This window comes from Elgaria multicarinata, chromosome 1 (assembly GCF_023053635.1).
Source record: "Elgaria multicarinata webbii isolate HBS135686 ecotype San Diego chromosome 1, rElgMul1.1.pri, whole genome shotgun sequence".
Classification (NCBI taxonomy): domain Eukaryota; kingdom Metazoa; phylum Chordata; class Lepidosauria; order Squamata; family Anguidae; genus Elgaria; species Elgaria multicarinata.
Window position 1 is genome coordinate 103198089 of NC_086171.1, and position 26445 is coordinate 103224533.

A 26445-nucleotide genomic window follows, 5' to 3' on the forward strand; every position below is an offset into this window, starting at 1 on the left:
TTATGCAGGCAGTCATCCACCTGGAATATATGGCCCATCCGTCTCAGCTAGATTTAATCAATGGTCTGTTAGACTTTAATAGATGGTTGGTTTCCTGACAGGGGGGAAATACTCAGCAGGAAAGATGTGAATGTGCTGCCTTGCGATCTGCAATCTTGACCTGCTGCTAATATCCAAGCATGAAGAGTAAATTAGCTTTGCATTCCACTTGTGTCTTGTCCCTGCAGCATGTTAGGACTGGCTCTAACAGCCATGGAGTTTGATACGTCGTTATGCTTTGCATAAAGGGGCAGGTCTTAGGGCTCATCCACATTAGGGCTGTGCACAACTTCGGTTCCAGATCTGAATCTTGAAACAAAGTGGACCGATTTTGGCTGCTTTAGTCTGAATCCAGATCAGTATCAAAGCAGCCCGAAGCGGCCCGAAGCAGCCCGAAGCAGGTCAGTTCTAGTCCAAAGCATTTTGGAGCACTTTGGCCTGAACCAGGGTGATGGCAACCCACTGCCCCCACCCACCCACTGAACCACACGAGCAGCTGGGACTTACCTGGCCTGTCCACTTGCGCATGACAGCCATCCGTCCTCCCAGAGAGCCGCCATGTTTAATGAAGATGAGCGCTAACCATGGTCGTAAATCTAATGTTGGAAACTACAGCGGCTGTAAAGAGAGAGAAGCCCAGTAATTATTTCTAAATGTGCACCTATTCATAGAATTTAGGCTGTGCAATTGTTAAAATGCAAATCTGTGTCCCTTTTCTCCTCTTTGTTGATGACTTGTTTCCTTCTTTTTTGACAATGCGTTGGTGGCCACCCTACCCACGGAGGAAAGAATTACAGGACTACTTCATGGGCAGTTTGAGCCTGAGTGAACCTTCCTCACTTGTTCTATCATGCCCTGGCAAGTGCCATCATAATATCCACCTAGGGGACAGCTGACCCCCACCCCTCTAAAACCACATGCTTCTCTTTTGTCTACACCTGGGGATCTGCTTCTCCCTTTGGCCGTCGTCCTTTAATTTTGGAGGCGGCCTGCTACTTGTTCTCTCTGTCCCAGAATTGGCAGCAACCACTGGGCAGCTGAGCTACAAGGCTGGGAACTGGAGGGAATAATAATAATAATAATAATAATAATAATAATAATAATAATAATAATTTTATTTATTTGTTACCCACCTCTCCCTCTGGATCGAGGTGGGGTAGAACACAAATAAGAACACCATAAAATACATACAACTAATTCAAACATTTAAAACCAGTGCATCATTAAAAGCAGCACACCATTAAAAAGGGCATCTTAAAATTCAGCTGGGTATGCCTGCCAGAAGAGATCAGTCTTTATGGCTTTCTTAAATTCTGGAAGACTGTTAAGTTGACGAATCTCAACTTAATGGCAAGCCATTCCACAAACTGGGAGCGGCAGAAGAAAAACGTCCTCTGGGTAAGAGTTGTCAGCCTTGTTTTTGTTAGCTGGAGTAAATTCTTCCCAGAGGCCCTGAGTGTGCGGGGCGGATTGTACGGGAGAAGGCGATCTCGCAGGTAGCCTGGACCCAAACCATGTAGGGCTTTAAAGGTGATAACCAACACTTTATACTTTGCCCGGAAACTAATCGGCAGCCAGTGGAGTGATTTTAATGTTGGGGTAATATGCTCACCCCCAGGTGTACCGGTGACCGACCTGGCTGCCATATTTTGAACTAGTTGAAGTTTCCGGACTAGGCACAAAGGAAGCATCCCACGCTTGGCTTTATGGCAGCCTGGGACAGCTATAACCAGATATATCCAGAATACCGCAAGCTGCCCTTCCCTTCCTGCCTGTAGTTATGAAGACACACAGTTGGATTCCAAGGAGACTCTCAGGGGGGGAAATACTGTACAGAATCAATTATTTCCTCCCAGGGCTGAAAATGTAAAACAGCACACAAGCAGGGAGGGAGCCGTCCTGTCAGGGGAGAACATTCCCCAAAGCTCCAAGGACTTAGTTAGAAATGGTCATTAAGATGTTTAACCCTGTGGCGATCGCTAGGAATATATATGCAGAGTGTCACTAAGGTAGCAGATCCTGACGGTGTGGTTTGAAGGCAGGCTTGTTTCCCTTTCTGGTGTCCTTCTTTGAAGGCAGCGGATTACGCTGTTCTCTCTCGGGGCAAAACGCTTCTGCACTGCAAAAGGGAAGCAAACTGGATGGGGAGGGTGAAGGACATGTTTTTATTGGGGAATTTAGGTTGGAGTATTTAAGGAAGTGAGGCACCAAGAGTTGAAAGGCAGAATTACATGTGCGAGACGTGTGTGCGCGGCTGCTGCAGAAAACAGCGCTCTCGACTATTTTGACAAGCATCAAATCTGAGCTCTCGTGAGCTCTCTTTTGTTCCATATTGACAATAAATACCATCGTATGCCATCCATCTGTCCAGAGCCGGTGCCAGACCATTTTGCATCCTAGGCAGGTGAGCTGCTTTCATCCACCCACCCCCACCCCCACCCCAGCGTATCTGGGCGCCGGGGTGCCATCTCGCCCGCCCAGCCAAAGAGAAGCCAAGACGCTGGGGTGGGGTGGCTTCAAAATGGCACGCCTGACCGGAAGCCACTCTGGGAGAGTGACTTCCCAGTGCACCATTCCGAAGCCCCCCACCCGCCACCCGCCCCACCCCAGCATTCTGGCTTCGCTTCGGCTGGGCACCCAGCCAAAGCGAAGCCAGGATGCTGGAGTGGGGAGGCAGGCGTGGCTTCGCTTTGGCTGAGTGGGCGCCCAGCCAAAGTGAAGCCAGGATGCTGGGGCGGGTGGGCGGCTTCGGAACGGCGAGCCCGGAAGCTGCCCTCTCAGAGCCACTGTGGGAGAGTGGCTTCCGGGAGCGGCGTTCGGTGCCCCCCTTACCTTGGTGCTCCAGGCAGTCACCTGAGTGGCCTCTATGGGAGCGCCAGCCCTGCATCTGTCACATGCTGCCCATTGCCAAACCAGTGGCGTGTCTACTAACATGCTATCAGATGCTGATACCAAATATCTGATGAATATTCAGGAGATACTGAAGAAATATTTGACATCAAGATTTGCAGAAGACTATCTGCAGGGAACAAATAGGAGTCCTTTTTAATTTACCACCTCCATTTGCTCAAAAGGCTTGCAGGAACCTTTCTTTTCTGTCTCAGACCAGACCTGTGGCATTTGTTCCTAACTTAAAGGCCAAATTTACTCCATATTGCCCTTTTGATCAATATCCAGAGGCTGCACTTAGTGCCAAACTTGGCAGGTGGCTTTGTAACAGCAGCTGGTTCCTCAGAGCATGTCAGACTTAAGGAAGAGCTAAGAAATCATCCACATGGTGATGGCACCTTGAGAAACATGGTCAGGGGTTGATTGCCCCAAGGTTGTGGGGTGAATCAGTGTGTAGAAGAGAGACCCTTCCAGGGACCAAACCAGGAAACCCAGGCCTTTGCTAGACCTACCTGTTGTTCCGGGATGGACGAGGGGTGAACTCGCGTTGTAAATAACGCAAGATCCTGCCCTTGTCTTGACGTCAGGCAAGGCGACTGAAGTATAGAGACATCGCGCCCGCCATTTTTTTTTTCATTTAAAGGGGAGGACACGCACGAATGTTTCCCCGCTGCCCCATCCGTGATCCCCCCGTCCGTGATCTCCCCCCCACCCTGCTCTGTCCCGATCTCCCCCCACCCTGCTCTGTCCCGATCTCCCCCCACCCTGCCCCTATGGGCACAGCTTCTCCTGGCTCCTCGCAAGTAATTGCGAAGCTGGGAGAAGCTGCAGAACAGCCCACACACTCGTGGGCTTGGGCTCAGCCCGAGACCACAGGAAATACCAGGCCCAAGTGGAGCCTGTTATCCCAGGGCAAGGGAGGGCTGACCTCTTCCTGACCCCGGGATCCCCTGTGCGTCATCTGGATGCACAGGGACGATTCCGGGGTTTACCCCAGGATAAAGCCTGGTCTAGCAAAGGCCCCAGACTCTAAGGCCTGGTGGTCTAGTGAGCTAACTGCCCAGACTTCAGAGTCCTCAGAGGGCTGTACAACATCAACCTCTGCAGCTCATAGGCAGCATAACACCCCTTAATTGGCAGTCCTGAATTATAAGGCTCTTAGCCCTCTTATCTACCGCCTGACCCAAAAAACCAGGGCCTTCTAAATGCTGACTTCAGGTTTCACTGACCAGGGTCAGCCCTCCCATGAAGCAGGGTGTATCAAGCAAGGGAACAGGAGGAGCACAAGTTGTGTGCTCTCCCTGCCAGGAGGGCCCACTGTCAAAGCCTATCTCCAGTGAGGCAGCACTACAATGGGTGCTCCAGAGAGCCCTGCTTGCCACTTTCTAACTTCAATGTTTGCCACAGTGGGAGAGTGGGGCCACCGAGGCTCTCTGGAAGAGCTGCCAGAGAGCCCGACAGTCCCACTCTCCCACTGTGGCTAACGCTGCAGCAAAAGAGTGGCCAGAGAGGTTCTCCGGAGCAGCTGCCTGCCTTCTGGCTCGCTTTGAGAATCCTTTCAGCACAAGCCAGAGAGCAGGTAAGTTCTGGAGAGCCAGCCAGGCCCAAATGACTGGCTCTGAGGGGGTCCTTCCTCAGAGCCAGGCATTGTGGGAGGCATCCCAGGAGAAGGAACCCCACCCCCAAGACCAGGAATTTAGGTCTGATCAGCTCTCTGAAGAGCTGCACGAGCTGGAGAAGGGCAGGTGGCAATGGACGGGTGGCGGTGATACAGTGGCATGAATGTGCTCTCCTGCCTCAGGAAGTGAGGGAGCTTGCACTAGCACGGGGCCAAAGCAGACATGACTTTAAAGACATAGCTGTCAGATTGGGGTCCTAACAGGGGGGCTTTAACCTTCCCTGCCCCACAAACACTACGGGCCCCACGTTGATTGGAGAAAGGGACAAATTGCAGGCTTTGGGAGAAAACCTGATTGGGCCTCCTACTCCCATGTTAGGGTCCCAGCCTGGATCAGGGCCCCTGAGTTTACACTAGAGTAAAAATGGGGTGGGGATGGGATGTAAGTTCTAGCTACGTCTTTAAAGTAATGTCTGCTAGAGAAGAATACCTAAGGTGACCCTATGAAAAGGAGGACAGGGCTCCTGTATCTTTAACAGTTGTATTGAAAAGGAAATTTCAGCAGGTGTCATTTGTATATATGGAGAACCTGGTGAAATGTCCTCTTCATCACAATAGTTAAAGCTGCAGGTGCCCTGCCCTCTTTTAAATCTGATCACTCTAGTATAGCTCCTGCAGCTTTAACTATTGTGATGAAGAGGGAATTTCACCAGGTTCTCTATATATACAAATGGCACCTGATGAAATTCCCTTTTCTATGCAACTGTTAAAGATACAGGAGCCCTGTCCTCCTTTTCATAGGGTCACCCTAAGAATACCCTTTCTTCGTCAAGAAGATCCTGCTCTGCCCACAGCCCCAACCAGGCCTTGACAGACACCAACAACTGATTCATTAGTGTATGAGTTCTCATTTGGGTTAGTTTGTAGTCTCTGGTATGTAACACTTTAGTGAATGAAGTTAATGCTATGCTGCAATGCACTATGGGACTGCATAAGTGCATGGTGGTGGTAATGAAGCCTGCCTGGTAGTGTTTGGCTGGCCTGTCGTAATGACATGGGGTAGGGCTGGACTGAGGAGCTTTGGTAGGGGAAAGTGAGGTGCCTAGAAAAGAAGAGATAGAAGAAGCAGCGATCTAGAAAAGGAGCATTCAGGAGGAGCGAGAGAGAAGGCCAGAGGGAGGTCTCAGAGGAGGGAGGGGGGTCCTTGGAGAAAAGTAGGCAGAGGAAGAGGTGTAAGTGGCCAGGAATAGGACAGCTGCTGAGCGCAAATTTCTCTGCAGTTCTCTAGTTCTAGTCTACTCTGTGTGTGTGAGTGAGTGTGTCTGTCTGTCTGTGTGCTTGTGCATCTATACACAGTGGAGGTTGGTGGCTCCAATTTTAGTGGTGCTGTGATTCCATTCCGGGTTTTAGTCAGAACCAACTAGAACTCTAAAAGTGCTGCAACTATTTGGGGCCCCAGATTCAGCACCTTGAATATCTCCTTTAGCCACCAGCCTTCACTATCTATACATATATTTTAAAGGGTTGCATTTCGCCTCCCACCATCAGAATGGGGGAAGAGAAATATTTACGTAAATAAGTAAAGGATTATAAAGGAAATTCAGTAGCCAGAGGACATGGCAACCTTCCCAAAGGGATGAACGGCACTTCCTCCTAGATTACAAAGAGGTATTATCTAGTGAGGGAGATTTGCAGCTCCTGGCTCTGGTTTCACACCAAGTCTAGCAGAAATAAGCTTCAAACACCAAACCTACCCTGGGTAGGCTGCATCTCCCCCTGGGGAGGAAGCAAATTACCAATTAGCTGAAGGCTGCATGGTCAGAGATGGGACTAGTCTTCGCCACAGGGGAACTTCTGCTTGCTGATAATATAATGCACTTGGAGATGAATTCTCTATTCAAACATAATTAGATCAGGGTGTGTGTTTTAGTCATGTTGGTTTAATAAAACAAGAGGCATAGGGCAGAGCTGTACTCAGTGTGGGGCTGCTGCTAAAATTGGCAACCCTACGTTCACTTCTCTCAATAACATTTAGACACGGTTACCCATGTTGTGATGTTACCACACAGCGTATGTCTCCTGCTCTACGCCATTGGCTCCTGTTGATGAGGGCAGGAAAAGTCATAAGATGACATCATGACCAAGATATAGGTGCCTACATATTGCACAGGAGGAGGGGACACCCTGTGTTCAGTTTCATGTATTGAATTGCTCGAAGAATGGATGCAACAGTGTCCTTTATTATTCAACTCTTCATTACACACATCCTGCCTCTCTTTCAGGGAGCTTAAGCAAGTCAGTATACATAGGGAAGTTCTGAGCTGATTCAACAATCGGGGTGTACATAATGCCCCCTTTAGCCTAGCTCAAAATGTACCTTCTGCTTGTTCACAGCCATAGAAGAAACAAGGCAAGATTTTACTATCTTCCACTGGTTCTCAGCACAGCATCAAAACTAGGGAGCATCACAGCTGGGGGATCCTATATTCCCATACTGTTCTGTGAGCTGCTCATAGTGCTGGAAGATAAGCAGTGTCCCAGAATTGCCTCACTAACTTGCTGGCAGGCTCAACATTGTGTATGTGTGTGGGGTGGTGGGTTAAAGGGTTGCCCAGTTGCCCAAGCAAGGCAGGACGTTCCCTTCCTTCAGCCCCTGGGCACAATGGGAAATCTTTTCACAAGTCTATACCTTCCCCCCTGAAGAATCAGTGAATGGGAGGCCCATCTTCACAACCCATGAAACAGGCCTTTGGAGTTGAAGCTGATGTTTCAGCACTGCCCTAACAATGGCTTCCTATGTGGTCTCCCATCCCAGCCTGACCACCAGGGCCAGCCCTATTATTAGGCAAAGTGATGCAGCTACCTCAGGCAGTAGATGTTTGGGGGGGTGGCAGCAGCTCCCCCTTGAGGCCTCCAACTTGGGTAGGATTAGGCTACCTCTTGGATAAATGTAGTGAAAAAAGTGGGGGAGGCAAAGCATGCAGAGGTTATACTCTGCCTTATAGCAAATATTTATCTCTGGCCTGGCCTAAATTACTTGGGATTTGGGGGAGGGGATAACTTTGCTCCTATGGGAAGGGGAGACATGCTCCATAGAAGTGTGCATTACGCTTCCTCCCAAATAAAACATTAATTTTAAGCCAATTCTGTCCATGTACTGGGGGAATGGGACCATTTGCTGCTCTGCCTCAAGCAGCAAAATATTTTGGGATGTCCTGTTGGCCTTTTGGCTTTGAATTGCAAAGGAGCCATTGTCACCCTAAACATGTGGTAGGAGGGCAGGAACATGCTCCACTGGCACCACACATGGATCAGGTCAACGAAAAGAGGCGACTATGTGAACATGGTTGCACACAAACACACACACACAGGTGTGCAAAGGGATTGGGACCCCTGCACATACCATTGTGCACACATAAGGCAAGGACAACAGGGCGCAGTCATACCCCTTCAATGTGTTTAGTGTATGCACAAGGAGGCGTGCATGAAAGGTGCTAGCGCTTCTGCATCATATAACCCTTTGGCCTATCATGTATTATTATGTGCTGCATGCTATTGCACCATTTGAGATCAGGACACGGGCCAGGGGGTCACAGGGGGTCATCCCCGGAATTTCCAATGCAAGAGATGCATCCTGCACTATCTGGCAGGAGAAGAAAAAGCAAAAGTGCTGTTCCCCTCTCGGCTGAGTAACCACAACCTGTCCTTGCACAGTACTGGAGATTTCCAGTTGTTCTTGAACTCAGGCGCCATCCTTTCTTTAATAATGCACTGCTTTTGGGGAACTTGGCCCCAGCAGCTGCCCCTTTTATGTCTGATCCTTAGCTTTATTGCTTGGGAGTTTTCTCTTTCTGTCTGCTCCTCTCTCCGGTGCCTTTAGGAAGGGTCACACATGTGAAGAGCTGTGAAAAACTCTCAGCAAACAAACATTATCGGCAGGGAAAGTTTCCTGAGGCGCACAATGCCGTTGCCTCCCATGCGATTAGCTGAGTGGAATGAAGATATAAAATGAAATTACTTCTCTCTCTCTCTCTCTCTCTCTCTCTCTCTCTCTCTCTCTCTCTCTCTCTCTCTTCCCCAGTTTATTTTTATTTTATTTTTGGGGGTGGAGTGGGAGAGAACAAGAAGATGCTACAAATGTCAACCATGATTTACTCTCACATATCATTGGACTCACAGCAGGTATAAATCTTCCATACCAAACGCAATCATGTTAGGATTTTCCCTTAAAATGTGCTGCTCACATGTGTGTATAGGGAGAGGAAGCAGCTCTCTTTCTATCTAGTCTTGATGCACCAGTCTAAACACAACATTACCCTCAGCACCCTGAAAAATTAGAGCTGCTGTAAGAGATGGAATAGAAGGGAGGTAGCAGGTTTTGTTTGGTTGTGTGCAGGTTGTATTGGTATCCTCCTTGAACAAGGCAGTGAGGATTTCTAAGTCCATCCGCATTCATCTTTATTGATCTGTGGGCAATTTCAGAGCATCAGCACAGTCTGCCCACTGCCAGTTGCATTACAGCTCAATTTCAACAACATGATTCACTCCAAGAAGAAATATAGGTAATTATAGATAAACTTTCAGTCAAGAAGTTTGCTGGGCATAGTTACTAAGTCTGTGGTGGACAGGGAGTGATGTGGGAGGCTCCTATGAAGAAGGTAGCATTGAGAGAGAGATTGTGTGTGTGTGTGGGGGGGGTGATCTTGTGGATTCTCCTTGATCTCTCAGTAGTTTTCAATAGTATCGGCCATGGCATCCTTCTGGGACAATTGTCTGAGTCGGGAGTAGGAGGCACTGCATTGCAGTGATTTCACTCCTACTTGGATTGTCAGCTCCAGAAGGTGGTACTTGAAGAATATTGCTCAGCTCCATGGATTCTCTAGCATGGGTTTCCACAGGAGTCAGTTTTGTGCCCCATACTATTCAACATCTCCATGAAAACATTGAGTGTGGTCATCCGGAGTTTTGGAGTGTGCTCTCATGAGTATGGTGATGACTTGGAGCTCTATTTGTCCATTTCATCTTCTTCTGGTGAGGCTATGGATATGCTAAACCAATGCCTGGCTGTGACAATGGACAGGATGAGGACTAATAAACTGAAACTCAATCCAGTCAACACTGAGATGCTGTTAGTGTGCGGTTCTCCTGACCTGTTCTACATGGGGTTGCATCCCCCTGGAGCAGGTTCATAGCCTGGGGGTCCTCCTGGAGCCATCTTTGTCATATGCGGCTCAGGTAGCCTCAGTGGCACAGAGTGTCTTCTACCAGCTTTGGTTGGTGGCCTAGTTACACTCCTATCTGGACAGGGATAACCTGGCTTCAGTTGTCTACACTCTGGTAACCTCCAAGTTTGATTACTGCAATGCACTCTATGTGGGGTTGCTTTTGAAGACGGTTCAGAAGCTACAGCTTGTGCAAAATGCAGCAGCCAGATTGATAATAGGGACAAGAATGTCCAAACATATAACACTAATTCTAGCCCACTTGCACTGGCTGCCTGTATGTTTCCGAGCCCAATTGAATGGACCACAATACCTGATGGAGCCCCTCTCCCGCCATGAACTGACCTGAACACTACATTCAGCATCCAAGACCCTCCTCTGGGTGCCTCTACCGAGGGAAGGGAGGGTGGTAACAAGGGGAGGACCTTTTTGGTAGCAGCCCCCCAACTTATAGAATGGTCTCCCTGAAGAGGCCCACCAGGCACTAACATTGATATCTTTTCTGTGCCAGGTTAAAAACTGCCCTCTTCTCTCAGGCATTTAGCGGCATACAATGAGTAAATCAAGTCTTGGACTGTCTTTGGTTTATTGTTTACAAAAAATTGTTTCATATACGTTGTCTCTCTGTGACAACATATATGAAACATATGTTTCATACATTATTATGTAAATGGTTTTGTGCTTTGTATAATGTATTTTAATTTTTAATCTTTGTGAGCCACCCGGAGAGCTTCAGCTATTGGATAGTATAGAAATATAATGAATGAAATGAAATGAAATTGAGAATGGGTGCACTGTGTGGAGGACTGTGGGAAAGACACAGAGCTGTCAGAGAGGCACCAAAAGGGAACTTGTTCAGAGCCAGGACACACTGTGAGGTCAACAGCAGCCCTGGAGGAACTTCAACCAGCCCTGCTTGCTGCCTCCCCAGATCACCCTCCGCTTCAAAATCCCAGAATAAATCCATGCATTTATTTTCATTTAAAGTGTACATATCATGCTCTTCAGCTGGAAATGTCCCCAGAGCAGAGACTTACAGATCAATAAAAACAAGACAGTCCCTTCCCTCAGGCAGGCTTACAACCTTAAAAACCATGACACAAAAGGAAAACTGGTGGGTGGGCGGGTGAGACATCTCCAGCACCCGTTGTTCATGTCATAAGGGTCTTAGAATGGCCAGCTGTAATGCAACTGTGATGCCATAATGGCTGATGTTGGCCTTCTTATCACAAGCAGCTCAAATGGAAATGGCTCAAAGAGAGGAAGGAGCAAAAGTGGATGGTCTCTCAACTGAGCCGATGGAGCGTCCTGGCTTCTTGTCTCTAAACAGAAAAAATACCTTTCTTTCTCTGCATATTTTACCTATACTAAAAATGGGACTGGAGCAAGTCATAGCTTTTGCCTAACCACGCCTCTCTTTTCGCAGGTTGCAAAGATGGATCCCCTTCACCACCTTTTCAGGGGTCATGACAAACCTTGGTGAAGTTTTCACATTGTCCCGAGGGGGCAGGAGTTGGGGGAGAAGATCCCTGCATTGCCTCAGCCATCAGACCCCACTTCATGTACTCCTGGCTTGCAGCATATTGTGGGAAGGTAAGGAGCATTGCCCAGCTGCCTAGCTTCAAGTTTCTTGCGCTGTGTTGAGCCTGATGGAAAGATAAGCAGTGTTTCCTCATTGGCTAGCCAATGCAGGAAAACACAGAGAGAGGGGGGGGGAATCTTCTGGCATTGTGAACGTCTTGCAGCACAATACAATGCCATTTCCAGCTTTGGGAGGACCTTTGGGCAAGATGCCCTCAGTGGGCTCCTGTTCCTCACTTCACTACCCATTCATTTGCCCTCTCCCTCTGGACCCAGTTTGTATGACTGGCCAGAGGTGGAGCACTAGGCAAATGAAGGATGCTGCTCTGTCTTCTCACTCTGGCCAAGGCTTGCATACTTAGAGAGGGTGCGTGAACAAGAAGTGACAGCAAGGAAAGGCTCTGAAGGTTGGCAGTAAATGGACTCCCAACTATGCCAGCCCTACCATACGATAGAGTGAGACAGCCGATTTTGCATGTTATGGAAGGGCAGCAAATGATTAGTTATTTAATTCGTTATTTGTATTTTCACTGTCAAGGAAGGGGAGACGAGCTTGTGGGATTTTCTGCATCAGGTACCAAAATAACTTGATTGGGGGTGAAGGGTGGGGGGCATTTGTTGCTCCACTATCTCAGGCAGCAGAATGAGTTGGGCCAGCCCCATGGCAAACCAAGTGCTGAATCACAGCCAAAGATTAGTACTAATTACAAAGTAAAAAATTAATTGATTGTAACTCCCAAACCATGTCTTAAGCAACTAGAAATAATAAATTGAGCAACAAACTCAAAGCCAAAAGAAGCTCACCGCAAACGCTGGCAGGAATTAGAATTTGTCAAAAGATGCAGTTGCTTGGATTTGAGACATTCATTTGATAAGCACTTTCCATAGCTGCCAGTTCATACACTAGAGGACTGAAACACTACATTGTATTAATTCAGTGTGTGTCGTGCAGTGCAATCCTTTGTAGAAAGAGTATTCTCGCTGAAATAAATGTATGGTTGAGTGTTTTGAATATCCATCAGGGATTTTGCATTAGAAGTTCCATACACACAATGTCTTCCCAGGGTTTTTTCTTCCAATGGTCCCATTGCAGGGAGAGGAAATGTGGGCAGGTGGGGTAATTTTTGAGTGGTGGACAAATCTTTCTGGAGCTCTTCAATAATCCATTGTCTGAAGAAGATAACATTATAGGTTGCCCAGAAGGTCTGGTTCTGTGGATAGGAACAGCAGCCACCCTTTCCCCCCAAATGCCCCTCACAATCAAACATTCTGGAAACTCTAAAATGGCAGCCACCCATATGCCCCACCCAAATCCTTCCCCAATCCCCCAAAAATATGAAAGAGGGGAGGCTGTTTTGCTTCCCTTCTCACTACTGGCCCATTCCCAATGTGGGCTGAACTTTCAGGCTTTCAAAACATCGGCCCAGGCATAAAGAAAAAACTGTTAACATCTATTTAATTGATGAATTTATTATTATTCATCTATTAACATATGAAACTAACTTTGTCATTGGAGTTCATAATTATCTGGTTCAGAATATTATTTTGTCCAGCTAGCCATGCATGGGTGTATTGTATTATGAATCAAATGTCAATTCTCGCAAGTTTTCCTCCTGCTAAGAATAAAAATGAGCTTTTGCACATATGCAGTCAGCGTTCAGGCTGGCTGGGCACCTTTGTAGCAGGCACATAAGCAGATGTTATTTATTATTAACTCCTTACTCTCAGTGAAACTCTGACTGATTGATGTGATTTACAAGTGCAACCACACTTCGAATACTGTGTACAGTTCTGGTCACCACACCTAAGGAAGGATATTATAGAGCTGGAGAAAGGGCAGAAAAGGGCAACTCAGATGATTAAGGGGCTGGAGCATCTCCCCTAGGAGGGAAGGTTACATCAACTGGGATTGTTTAGCTTGGAAAAAAGGAGGCTAAGAAGAGACATGATAGAGGTGTACAAAATTATGCACGGTATGGAGAATGTAGATAGGGAGACATTTTTCACCCTCTCTCAAAATACTAGAACCTGGGGTCATCCCATGAAGCTGATTGGTGGGAGATCTAGGACAAATAAAAGGAAGTACTTCTTCACACAGCACATAGTTAAATTATGGAATTCACTAACTACCACAGGATGTAGTGATGGCCACCAATCTGGATGGCTTTAAAAGGGGGTTGGATAAATTTCTGGAGGAGAAAGCTATCAATGGCTACTAGCCCTGATGGTTGTGTGCTATCTCCAGTATTCGAGGCAGTAAGCCTGTGTGCACTAGTTGCTGGGGAACATGGGTGGGAGGGTGCTGTTGCACCATGTCCTGCTTGTTCATCCCTGGCCGATGGCTGGTTGGCCACTATGTGAACGGAGTGCTGGACTAGATGGACCCTTGGTCTGATCCAGCGTGGCACTTCTTATGTTCTTATGTTGGTCTCTGCAGAGGCCACCAGTGAGGGAGGAAGCAGCAGCCAGGCACCTCTTCACCATGCCTGGGTCCAGCTCCAGCTGAGAGCCCCCTCCCTCCTGCTGCCAACTGTCAACTAACTGCTGAACTTTACAACTAAGATTGGAGTGCCTGAATTTGCTTTCCTTTTCCCCTCCTCCTCCTCCCTCCCAATCCCCTTTCCTTTTGTGTCGTGTCTTTTAGATTGTAAGCCTGTGGGCAGGGACTGTCAAGAAATACTTTTGTAAGCCGCCGTGAGAGCCTTTTTTGGCTGAATGGCGGCATAAAAATGCTTAAATAAATAAATAAATAAATAAATGTTCTTACATGACCAGAATAGTTTAAAAAGTAGTCCATTTCACCTTCTTTCTTTTTTTGGTCAAAGATCTGGACACAAATCACAGCTAAGAGAGAGCTATGCAAAAGCTCCCAAAGGCTGCTTTTAAGCTCCAAGGAACTGTCCAATTTCTGACTCTGAGCTAGAAGACAACTCTGGAAAATTACTGAGCCTTGGGAACAAGGAGCGAATTTTGAAATCTCTGAGCTAACCAAACTCAGAGAAGCTCCCCAATGGAATGGATTATTTGGCAGAGGCCCATTATATATTTCCTTTAAGTCCTCCCTGGACATGTGACTGCTAAGAGCACTTCCCTATCGACATCCTCAGGCCTAATTGTAGTAGTGAACGAAGAAAGGGAGCTCCCCAAACTCCCTGTAGTGTAGGCAGGGACAACCAAATAGTAAACTGCCACCACCCCTTTACATCCATAGCTAGATGTGCACAACTGCTTTATAGTGGTATTGAAGTGCACTGGTAACTATTAGGGCACAATATTGTTATTTCACATTCATAATGATTTGACACAAGGTGTAGACCTGGCTCATGTTAGCCTGAGCCAGGGGACTCTCAGACCTTCCAAGACACACATGGGGTGCTAAAATAAGGTTCAAGCCGACACCCTCCATTTTAAGCCCCCCAAGTCAGAACCATTACATGGTAGCAAGGAACCCAGCAGAAGGTGCTGAATTTAGTACTGAAGTTTTCCTGGAAGTAGGCACACACAGCTCTAGAGATAGATATAAATTTTATTTGTGTAGGGGAAAGGGCTGAAAAGTTATACAAAAGACAAAGAGACACAATACCCCAGGCAAAATAACAAAATAATGCCTAAGTCTATCCTATAAATTACCAAAGTAAGGGTCTTCGAACAGGACAGGGAGCCTCCCAGGACCCAAGATACACAAGCCCATGAGAAATTTGACACAGGTAGGTGGAGATGACTGGGTAGCTCGCTGTCTCCCCTTTTTATCCCCAAGCCTTTGGCAACTGATCATGGGCTAACTCCAGCACTGTTCCCAAACCTTAGAAGGGAGGGGGCACTTCCTTACAGGAATGCAGCTGAGTTTATTCAGCCCAACTAATGAAGGCTTACTCTGGTGTTGGGAATGGGAGCTGCCCAGGCTGTTTTGAGACAGCAGATCCACAGGTAATGGCAACACCCTGCACTATTGTGCCTTGGCCCAATGGAAAGAGCTCCTAGTCAGTACTGCCATAAGGTGGAACTTTTAACATGATCTCACAGCCAGATATTACTATACAAAAATGGAGTTCTTGACAATAGTCACATGGGCTGGCAGGGAGGGCTTAGAGACTCTCTGCATTAAGGGAAAAAATCTTGACCCTTACCACTTTTTTCTTGTCCTGGATAGGGCTGTGCACAGCCCCCCGCCCTGATTTGACTTGGAGGCCGATTCGGAGCTTCCAAATCAGCCCTGATTCAACTTGGGGTGGCTTGGCACCACCCTGGGCCACTTTGGATTCAGTTCCAAATCCAAACTAGGCCGGATGTTGCAGTTTCCCAGGCAGCAACTGGGCAACAGCAGCTGCTGGCCATTGGGCTGAATCAGCCCAAAGCGCTTTGTCTGCTTCGGGCCAAGACAGCCCATTCCGGTCCTGAACTGAATTCAAGCCAAGGCAGACCAAATCATCCCACTTTTACTCTGATTTGGAGGCAAAGTGGGACTGAGGGGAAGCACACCGCTACTTCTGGGGTCTTTCCATGCTGACTATGGAGACCACAGGATTTGTATTTGAAAGCTTCCCCTCTTGGCACTGCTCCATAAAGTTAAATGAAGCAGCACCATCTTGTAAAAGGAAAGTGAGGAAGCACATCGGTGCACATGTGCCAACATTATATTCCAGGAGCGAACCCTCAGGAAACTCAACGTGTTTTGTTTTGTTTGTTGAACACTCACCAAGAGAATCTGTAAATTCCAAGCTGTGAAGAATACTTACATCGCTATCTAAAATGTTTTAAACACCATATTTGTTAGCCTGCAGAACAGCTTTCCCCAACCTGATGCCCTCCAGATGTTTTGAACTAGAGTTCCCATGATTACTAACCATTATCCATGCTGGCTGGGGCTGGTGGGAGTTGAAGTCCAAAACAACTGGAGGGCACTACATTAGGGAAGGCCGTTGTAGACATTTTTGGTGGCATTTGATCTGGCATATTAGTTTTTGGCAAGAATGGTATATTTTAGCCCAGTAAGACAGAAATAGATGTCAGTGTGGAAAGTGTTCTTTGAAGGTAGAAAATGTGAAAAGTACTGTGACATGTTGTTGCATATTAACCGTCTGTACTGTCCAAATACTGTCATACATTGGCTGCCACTCCCCCTTTTAGGGTTCCAAACAGAGAGAGGAGGCTTGGCTTGCAGGTGTCCACTCCGTGTGACTGTAATGTGTGACACAGAGATGTAAGGAACGACATTGTGAAGAAGTGAGTACAGGAGCTGGCAGTAGCAGCAGAGAGAGCAAGGACAGGACTAAGGGCAGTAAGGGTGAAAGGAAGGAACTAAATCTTGTCGATTTTTCCTGTATAATATTGCCAGGATTCGATCATTTTTGTCTGTCTCTTCTGCCAAAACGCTTGTTCATGCACTGGTTATTTCACGGTTGGACTACTGCAACCTTCTTCTCTCTGGCCTTCCTTCTTCTCACATCAGTCCGTTGGTTTCTGTTCACCACTCTGCCGCAAAGATCATCTTCTTGGCTCGCCGCTCCGACCATGTTACTCCGCTTCTGAAATCTCTTCATTGGCTTCCAATTCACTTCAGAATCCAATATAAACTTCTCCTGTTAACCTTCAAAGCTTTTCACGGTCTAGCTCCTTCCTATCTCTCCTCTCTCATCTCACACTATTGCCCCGCTCGTGCTCTTCGCTCCTCTGATGCCATGTTTCTCGCCTGCCCAAGGGCCTCTACTTCCCTTGCTCGGCTTCGTCCATTTTCGTCTGCTGCCCCTTACGCCTGGAATGCTCTTCCAGAACATTTGAGAACTACAAGTTCAACCGCAGCTTTTAAAGCTCAACTAAAAACTTTTCTTTTTCCTAAAGCTTTTAAAACTTGATGTTGTGCAGACTTCTACTGTTACTTTCTACTGTTAGTTTTACCCTACCCTGTGCCTGCTTACCCTACCCTGTGCCTCTTGGCATTCTCTTCCCCTCCTTATTGTTTTACTATGATTTTATTAGATTGTAAGCCTATGCGGCAGGGTCTTGCTATTTACTGTTTTACTCTGTACAGCACCATGTACACTGATGGTGCTATATAAATAAATAATAATAATAATAATAATAATAACATATGCAGCAGCAGCGAAAACATTACGGCGTTCCAGAATGACATTTCACCCACATTCATCAATCAACGTAGAACAGCGACAAAATGTTACGGGATGTTCCGGCAAAATATGCAATTAACTTTTGCTGCAGAATAAGGGAAGGAAAGAAAAAGAGATGCAGCTGAAGCTCAGCAGAAACTATTCTCTGTTTTTGTAAACATTTGTCAGCAATTTTTCAGCACTCCCTGTGGAAAAAAAAATATCTTTCTTTTCCATGGCCCTCACTTGCCCACAGTGGAGGCATCAGTTAGCCAAATCCGATTGGCTATGCAGTGTTGTGACAACATTTTTTAATGATCCCTGATTGGGTGGAATGTTAATAGACACCGATAAGGACAAATAATTTCCCTCTCTAACTATACATATAGCCAAGGCTGGTGGAAAGTCCTAAATGGGGCCAGGAGCTAGATGTTGAGAAGGGGAATTGACAAGGAGCCTGTGAAGGATCATCAAAGAGATGTAAGATCACCGTCCTCTGTATCTTGAACTGTTTCTCCCTTTTAGATCCCTTTTCTCTTTAAACGGCATCTGAATCTTTGCCAAGTTCAGAATTCTTACTCCCCCCCGTCCTTCTGCCCAATGAAAACGCATAGAGAAATTAACACTAGCACTTAAGATGTTGTCAGCCTGCAAGATGCTTTGATAGTCTGCCCTTTCGCCCTCCCTCAAACCCATACATTATTTAACAAAAAGGAATGAATAAATGAGACAGAACAATGGCTAGAGGAGGAATGGTGTGGGTGTGGGTGTGTGGGTGTCTCAAAACCTTTGCCCGTTACTTTTGTTTCTTATTTAGGATGTGGCATTAATCATGCTAATATTTTACAGCCCAGCTTCACACTTTAGTCATTACTTTAATCAAAGCCATCAGTGTAGGAAAGAACACGCTACCAGGTGGGAATAGTAGCTGTCGCTCGCTGTTAATTACTTTGCATTTTACAGCAATCAGCAGCAGGGGCTGAGATCATAATAAATTCATGACTTATGGGCCCATAAAATCATTACCGTAGGAAAATATGTTTTATCAGGGATTCGTTGGGCCGCTGCTCAGGAGAGATTTCTGGAAGGAAATGACACCCATGAAATTAAACCGATCCTTGCAGTCAGCAGAAATGCAAATGTTGGTACAAACAGAGCAGGGCTGGGCTGGTACGTTAAGGAGGGGTGTGTGGATGGAGCAGAAAGCCAAACCGTGGGATGAGGTGGCGGCAAGCCAAGACACACAAGGGCCAAGCGCAGAGGCAAGTGAAGGAGAAAGGAAGCCAGGAAAAGAAGCGAAGGGGGAAACGGTGGTGGAAGAAAAATCGTGTTTGTGTCATGGGGCAGGTAAACTCCAACCAAGGGTGAAAACAGACGGAAGATTTTCAGATTGGCAAAGGTGGTTTCATTGCTGTTTTGGAGATTTTGAGCCGCTGGAATTTGGAAAACCTGGTTGTGGAGAGGGCTCATAAGCCTCTTGCCTTCGAAATCACCAACTGAGCTGCCCCACCTATCCCCTGCATTCCCAGAGTAATTTTTGACCTTTCAAACAGTGTTTGCTTGTAGACTAACATAGATCTGTATCCATATATAAAGGAAAGGAAAGGAAAGGAACCTCTCGTGCAAAGCACTTGAGTCATTGCTGACTCCTAGGGGGACGCCTGCTTTCTTTGATGTTTTCTTGGCAGACTTTGTAGCGGGGTGGTTTGCCATTGCCTTCCCCAGTCGCGGTTACCTTTCCCCCAGCTAGCTGGGTACTCATTTTACCGACCTAAGAAGGATGGAAGGCTGAGTTGACCTGAGCCAGCTGCCTGAGAACCAGCTTCTGCTGGGGTTGAACTCAGGCCGTGGGAAGAGTTTTGGCTGCAGTAACTGCCCCTTACCACCCTGTGCCATACGAGGCTTTGAGAGGCACCATATATAGGTGCCTCTCAAATCCTCCAACACTTGAAAAAGCACTACATTGATGGAATCAGAGTCATTGTTTCAAAAAGTAGGATATATTTGACAATGACTGCAATTTAATTTCTTTTTTTAAAAAACCCATAATGATAGTATTAATTTTTATAATCCGAAGGCACAAAACTATTGGGATGGTACCTGTTGTCTGTTACGTCTCCTCCCATAAATGTCTTCCCGGCTCCTAAGATCAGCTTCTGCATTTTTATCCGGGAGCTCCTATCAAGGGAAGTGAGGAATGAGCTTCCTAGAAAGGCTCACCTGGCATCTATATTGTGCTTGTTTGGGCACGAGGTGAAGACTTTTTTATTCTCCCAGACATTTTAGTTTTTCAGTTTGTTTTATATCTCGCATTGTATTTCGATCCCAACAGAAGCTGGTTTCAGGCAGCCGGCTCGGGTCGACTCAGCCTTCCATCCTCCCGAGGTCGGTAAAATGAGTACCCAGCTAGCTGGGGGAAAGGTAATAATGGCCAGGGAAGGCAACGGCAAACCACCCCACTATAAGGCCTGCCAAGAAAGCATCAACGAAAGCTGGTGTCCCTCCAAGAGTCAGTAATGACTCAGTGCTTGCACAAGAGGTTCCTTTCCTTTCCTTTTATATCTGGCATTGTATTTAAAATTTTTGCACTGCTACTAACTTAGATTTGGTTCTTATTTTTACTTTTATATTCTAGTTCTAACTTTTAAAATTTATACTGAATTTTATCGTCTGCATTTTATAGTCTTATGTTTTATGGTTTTACTTGTTGAGCTCAGAGAGTTTCAGCTATTGGGAGGTATAGAAATGTAATAAATAAATAACAAGTGCCTCTAATATGGGAAGGCTAGTTGTGGGGGTGTGGGTATGTGCACCATTTCCCCGACATATCCATGAACAGATTTTGTTGAGTGGACCTTTTCCTAGATACAGCTTTGGAAACATTATGTGGATGAGTAATCAACACAGATGCTATCATATGATTGTTTTAAGAAGATCTATCTGTGAGCTCATTGAAGTATTATATTGGAAATGGCTGTGAAAGTCTGAGCCAAAGAGGAAGGTACAATAGCCTTGCCCCCTAACTTGTTGTTTAGGAGAAAGCTGCACCCCAAAGTGGCTGAAGGCTATAGATAGCTATAACCTTGACAACTGAAAACTCATAATAGTTTACTTCATAATAGCAGCTGAAGGCTGCAGCTGCTTAGGGCATTGACTGTCTCAAGCAGTGACAGACGAAGGAGGAGGATTAGTAGTGGCAGCTAAGAATGGCCCTTCAGAAAGACATCCCTCAACACACTCCAAGTACCTTTGAGCCTGAGGGCAGTGGAGCAGACTCAGGTGACCACCCCTTAATAGAGGCCAGCAACAGAGCCTTACAACTTGCATTAGGTATGGCTTCCTCTCATTAAGTTGCATAGCAATGGTCAAATAATAAATAACTGCTAGAATAAATGCATAGGGAGTCATTTACTCTGTGCAGTCATTCTTGCTTTTGAAATTACATGGTACTTTCCTCCCTCTGGATAAGAGGGTTCTCATCTCCTTAATTGTTTATGTGACTTGTTAAAGCCTTAGTAATATTAACATTTAGGGCTGTGTGCAGACCCTGCGACCTGCTTCGGAGGCTGATTCAGGGCTGGAGAATCAGCAGGCATGTGGCTGAGGGAGGTTGTGGGAGCTGTAATCCTCCCCCAACATGCTCATCCCTGAGCGCCCCCCCCCAAGCCAGCTCAGTGACCTGCTGCCCCCACTTTCCAGCTGCACTCGTGTCTGGGACTTACTAGACCCATCTTCTCACAACTGGCAGCTAGTTACCTGCTCCCCCACAGAAGCCGCTATTTTTTACTGAAAATGGGGGCTCTGTTTCTTCATAGACCTATGTTGCACACAACAGTGTCCTTAAAGGGCCTCTGAATCAGCTGGATTGGTCCATATTTAGGGTGACCCTATGAAAAGGAGGACAGGGCTCCTGTATGTTTAACAGTGGTATTGAAAAGGGAATTTCAGCAGGTGCCCTCTTTTAAATCTGGTCACTCTAGTATAGCTCCTGCAGCTTTAACTGCTGTGATGAAATTCCACCAGGTTCCCCATATCTACAAATGACACCTGCTGAAATTTCCTTTTCAATACCACTGTTAAAGATACAGGAGCTGTGTCCTCCTTTTCATAGGGTCACCCTACCATATTGCCCCATTTCAGCTCAGTATTCAGACCTGGAGCCGAAGCAGTTGCACAGCCCTGTTAACATTAAGAGATGGGGGTTGATGAACCCAGTTTTAGTAGTTCACATTTGTTATGCGATTATATGATTTTTGTTTTTGTGATTTTTGTAGTGAAGAAGTAATACAGAAATCATCTTATGCATCAAATTTCCTCTCCAAACTCAGGGGTGGGGGACAGGACCATCCATCCAATTCTTCTTCAGCCCACCTCTGTTTTCTGTGAAGCTAAAATCCTCATCCCTGGCTAAAACCATGTACATGTAACTATTTGTTCACCATCACCCCTGGCTACCACAACTTCTCTCCCTTTCCCTTCTATCTCCAGCTTTAGTTTAACAGAACAGGTGCAGCGCTGCTGGGTCTGGACAAGTGTAGACAACTTCTGTTAAATACTGGAATCTCACCAATCAGCTGTTTGGTGGAAAACTGAATCCAACCCCCCAGTTGCCCTTTAAATCAACAAGATTTCTTCAGCTTTTATGCAGCCCTGGCTAGATTAGGCTTGGAATTAGAAAGCTATGGAAACCATGAGCAGGAGTCTAGAAGCAGTTTGGGGATGGATAAGGGCAAAGAAGCTGAAACATGATCCAGGTAAGACAGAGGTACTTGGGTGGAGAAACTGGATGACCTGATCATAGGCGTGCAACTATAGGTGTGCACAGCACATTTCATTAGGATGTGCACCCAGGGAATTTAATTGGATTGATTGATTTAAAAGGTGAATATTTATTGAATACTCTATCAATACTCAATTAATTTTATTCATTTATTTATTAAACATCGTAGATACTGATGCCCTACTTTGCGTTCAGCTTGCCTCACCAGGGAAGGGCCATTGCAGGGGACGGGGGAGGGAATGAGGAGACACTCCTCAAAACCCAGCACTGGTGGGGCTTTGTGGTGACTCTGTTTGGAGGAGGGTCTTACGAGGCGATATTAGCCTTCAGGGGCCCTCTTCCTGGCCTCTTTGAAATATGGCTTCTGGCAGAGAGATACTATTGCTTCAGACATTAGGATGTGCCTGGGCACACCCTCGCTACACATCCCTTGCACACGCCTATGTGTGCAACTGGTTCTGGATTGCACTCCCCCCAAAAATAAACTATGCAGCTTAGGGGTGATGGTATTGTGGATGTAAGCACAGGTGGCATCAGTGGCTAGTAGTAGTACCTTTCATCAGCTTTGGCTGGTTCACCCGCTGCCTAGAGAAAGGAAGCCATATCCTAGACTACTCTACCATGTTCTATGTAGGGCTGCTTTTAAAGATGGTTCAGAAACTTCTACTTGTGGTGGCCGAGTGATTGGCACATATAACACGTATTCTGTACCAGGTATGCTGATTGCAAATTTAAAGTGTTGGTGATTACTTTTAAAGCCCTAAACAGTTGGGAGCAGGTTCCTGAATGACTGCCTGCATCCATATGGACTTGCACAAATGCTAAGATCAGCCACAGCCCTGCTTTGTAGGCCCTCCATCAGGATTAATCAGATTGGTAGGGAAAAGAGAGAGGGCCTTTTCACTGATAGCCCCATTTCTGTTGAATTCCCTCCCAATGAATGTACTTGGGGCGTCATCACTATCTGTTTTTAAACAGTCTTTTAATTTCATTCCTCTTTTAGGTAAAGATACTGGGCTGGATTTTATTTTTGCTGTTCTCTTTTTTTACAATCATATTAAAACGTTTAATGTGTTTTATTTGGACTGTTAGGCTGGATTGGGGCATGTTTTATGCTACTGTTTTAATTAAAAGTCTTACATTATGTTTTATAATGGTAAATGGCGGTGGTGGTGAGCTGCCAAGATTGCTTTTGTTCTCAAAAGAAAAGGAACGAAAGGAACCTCTCGTGCAAGCACTGAGTCATTACTGACTCTTGGATGGACCCCAGCTTTCGCTGACATTTTCTTGGCAGGCCTTATAGTGGGGTGGTTTGCCGTTGCCTTCCCTGGCCGTTATTCCCTTTCCCCCAGCTAGCTGGGTACTCATTTTACCGACCTCGGGAGGATGGAAGGCTGAGTCGACCCGAGCCGGCTGCCTGAAACCAGCTTCCGCTGGAATCGAACTCAGGCCGTGGGGAGAGTTTCAGCTGCAGAAACTGCTGCTTTACCGCTCTGCGCCACACGTTCTCAAAAGGGAGTATTAAAAGACTGAAATAAATAAATAAATAAACAAAGTAATTGCATGCTCAGCAACCCTTTGCACCCACAGTTCTCCGTCCAGGTAGGAATATTTCTTTCCTTCACTTTATTGTCTTGCCTGTTGTCAATATTTCGATTCTTAGCTCCATGGGGCATGGCATGTATATTTTATTTTATTTTATTGCTTATGTTACTGAGTTAAGTGGTACTATATAAATAATGGTATATGGATGTCACTGTATAGATGATGATGATGATGATGATGATGATAATTTTTAAAAATCTCCTTGTCAAAGCTCAGTCATCTTTGGAAATCTGTTCTGATTTTGTTGGTTGGTTGGTTTAAGTAGTGCTAGCAAATGGGATGTTTTGTGTGAGAGTGGTCTGTAAGGGTTAACTGTCAAGCCTTTTTTCTGGTTGAGAATATCAGTGGAGATGACGATGGCATGCCTGGGTTTCACGCCTCTTCCAATTACACTGTGCAAACACAGGACGTTATTTAGTGTTATTTAAGCATGAAATTATAACAGATCATTTGAAAAATAACCACAGAAGAAGATTCTAAAAATAAATTGGCATCTCTGGTTTTAGCTGCTTATTAATGTCTGCGGAGCATAGATGGAGCTGAGTTGCAAAGGACATCAAAAGAGACCCTACCGCTGCCTGGGGAGCAATGGAGGGAAGCAGAAGAAACACTGCTAATTCAGGTCTGCATAGCTGGGTTCCCAGTTGCTTTTGGAAAGTGTGTGATGAGGAGCCAGTCTCCAAAAGCTGGGCCATGCATGCCTGCTCATCACCCGATGACGGCAATGTCAGGGTGAATCAGCCATCATAGCTACAACAATGCAGACAAAACTAAGGTCTCCTGCCACAGTGCTTTCTAATACCGTCCATTCACATGTTCAGCTACTAGTCTTTAGAGCCTAATTCACACATACACAGGCTTCACTTGATTTCTTTGCATTTAATTACTGTATACTCGGTCATCGACAGTGGAACGTTTAAATCAGCTCCATTGAAAAAGACTGTGTGAGAGGGGAGGTGACAGTTGTATCTGTGGTGTTAGAGTGGTGATCGCCCATTCAGCCACGTTAGAGCCTGGCTACATATTACATTCATCACATGAAAAGCAGCCACATGGAAGCCTGGCTCTGACTGCTGTCTGGGAATTCTGAATAATCCCCTGGGAACAATCAGCCGAAGCTAGAGAGGATGGTGGAGCCACTGGCTAATTTTCTCCATCCTGCTGTTTATCTGTGCTTATTTGATCTCGGCTTGTTCCTCCCCCTCCTGCCTCGCAGGGAAAACTAGCCAAGGAGCAATGATAAGCAATGATAAACGAAGGGATGGAGAAAGGTAGCCAGCAGCTCTGTGATCCTTCCAGTATCTGTTTAATTATTCTTAGTTGATTTTATTAAGCACAGTTCCACACTAACATTTCTCCAAGTTTCGTACTCAGTGATGCCCCAGTATCAATCCCAACAAGGGGAAGGTGAGGAGATACGGTCATAAACTGAGTGAAAAAAAATCTCTTCTTCGTGGCCACAAATGAGGCATCAAAAGAAAAATCATAAACTGTCATTTGTAAGTGGAGAACTTATACACGTCAACTAAGAAGTAAGTCTCAATAAGACTTGGAAAGGAAAGGACGCTCTCGTGCAAGCACTTGAGTCATTGCTGATTCCTAGAGGGACGCCTGCTTTCACTGACGTGTTCTTGGCAGACTTTGTAGTGGGGTGGTTTGCCATTGCCTTCCCCAGTCGTGGTTACCTTTCCCCCAGCTAGCTGGGTACTCATTTTACTGACCTCGGAAGGATGGAAGGCTGAGTCGACCTGAGCCGGCTGCCTGAGAACCAGCTTCCGCTGGGATCGAACTCAGGCCGTGGGGAGAGTTTCGGCTGCAGTAACTGCCGCTTACCACTCTGCGCCAAATGAGGCGCAGACTTACTCGCAGGTAAAGTAGGTATAGGATTGCAGCCCTAGTGTATTATTATTATTATTATTATTATTATTATTATTATTATTATTATTTATATAGCACCAACAATGTACTTGGTGCTGTACAAAATATACAAATAAAACAGCGATACCCTGCCCAGAGGCTTACAATCTAAAATCACATTAAAACATATGAAGGGGGGAAGGGGTTCACAAAGCAGAAATAAGAGAAAAATCATAGTAATAAGAACAGTAAATCAAGCTAAAATACCAAAAGCTATTGAAAACAAATGAGTTTTCAAACGTGTTTTAAAATGTGCGTAGCACAATGATCAGTGTAGCGCAATGATCAGTCCTGAGCTAGCTCAGTGCCCTTAAACATCTGTCAGCTGCACCACCTCCACCTCCAAAATGTGAGTAACAAAACTAGACTATTTTATCAGAATGTTTTAAGTATTATTGAAATGATACACTTGAAATGGGTTATATGAAATGCTATGTATTGTAGAAATATCAGTGACTTTTTTTTAACTGTAGGGAGTTCTTTACTTCCCTAGCTTAACAGGGGAAGTTATTATAGATTTCCGCACACCCTGCCCCCAGTAATAATAATTAAAAACCTTCTTCTGATTTCCAGGAGGGACACCGCTTGGCTGCAAAGCTTATGGGCAAATGAAAAATTTAGTTTTCTGAGGTATTGAGCAATATTGAAGATAAAGAATGATGGTTGTTGTTGTTAGATTTCCCTCTACTA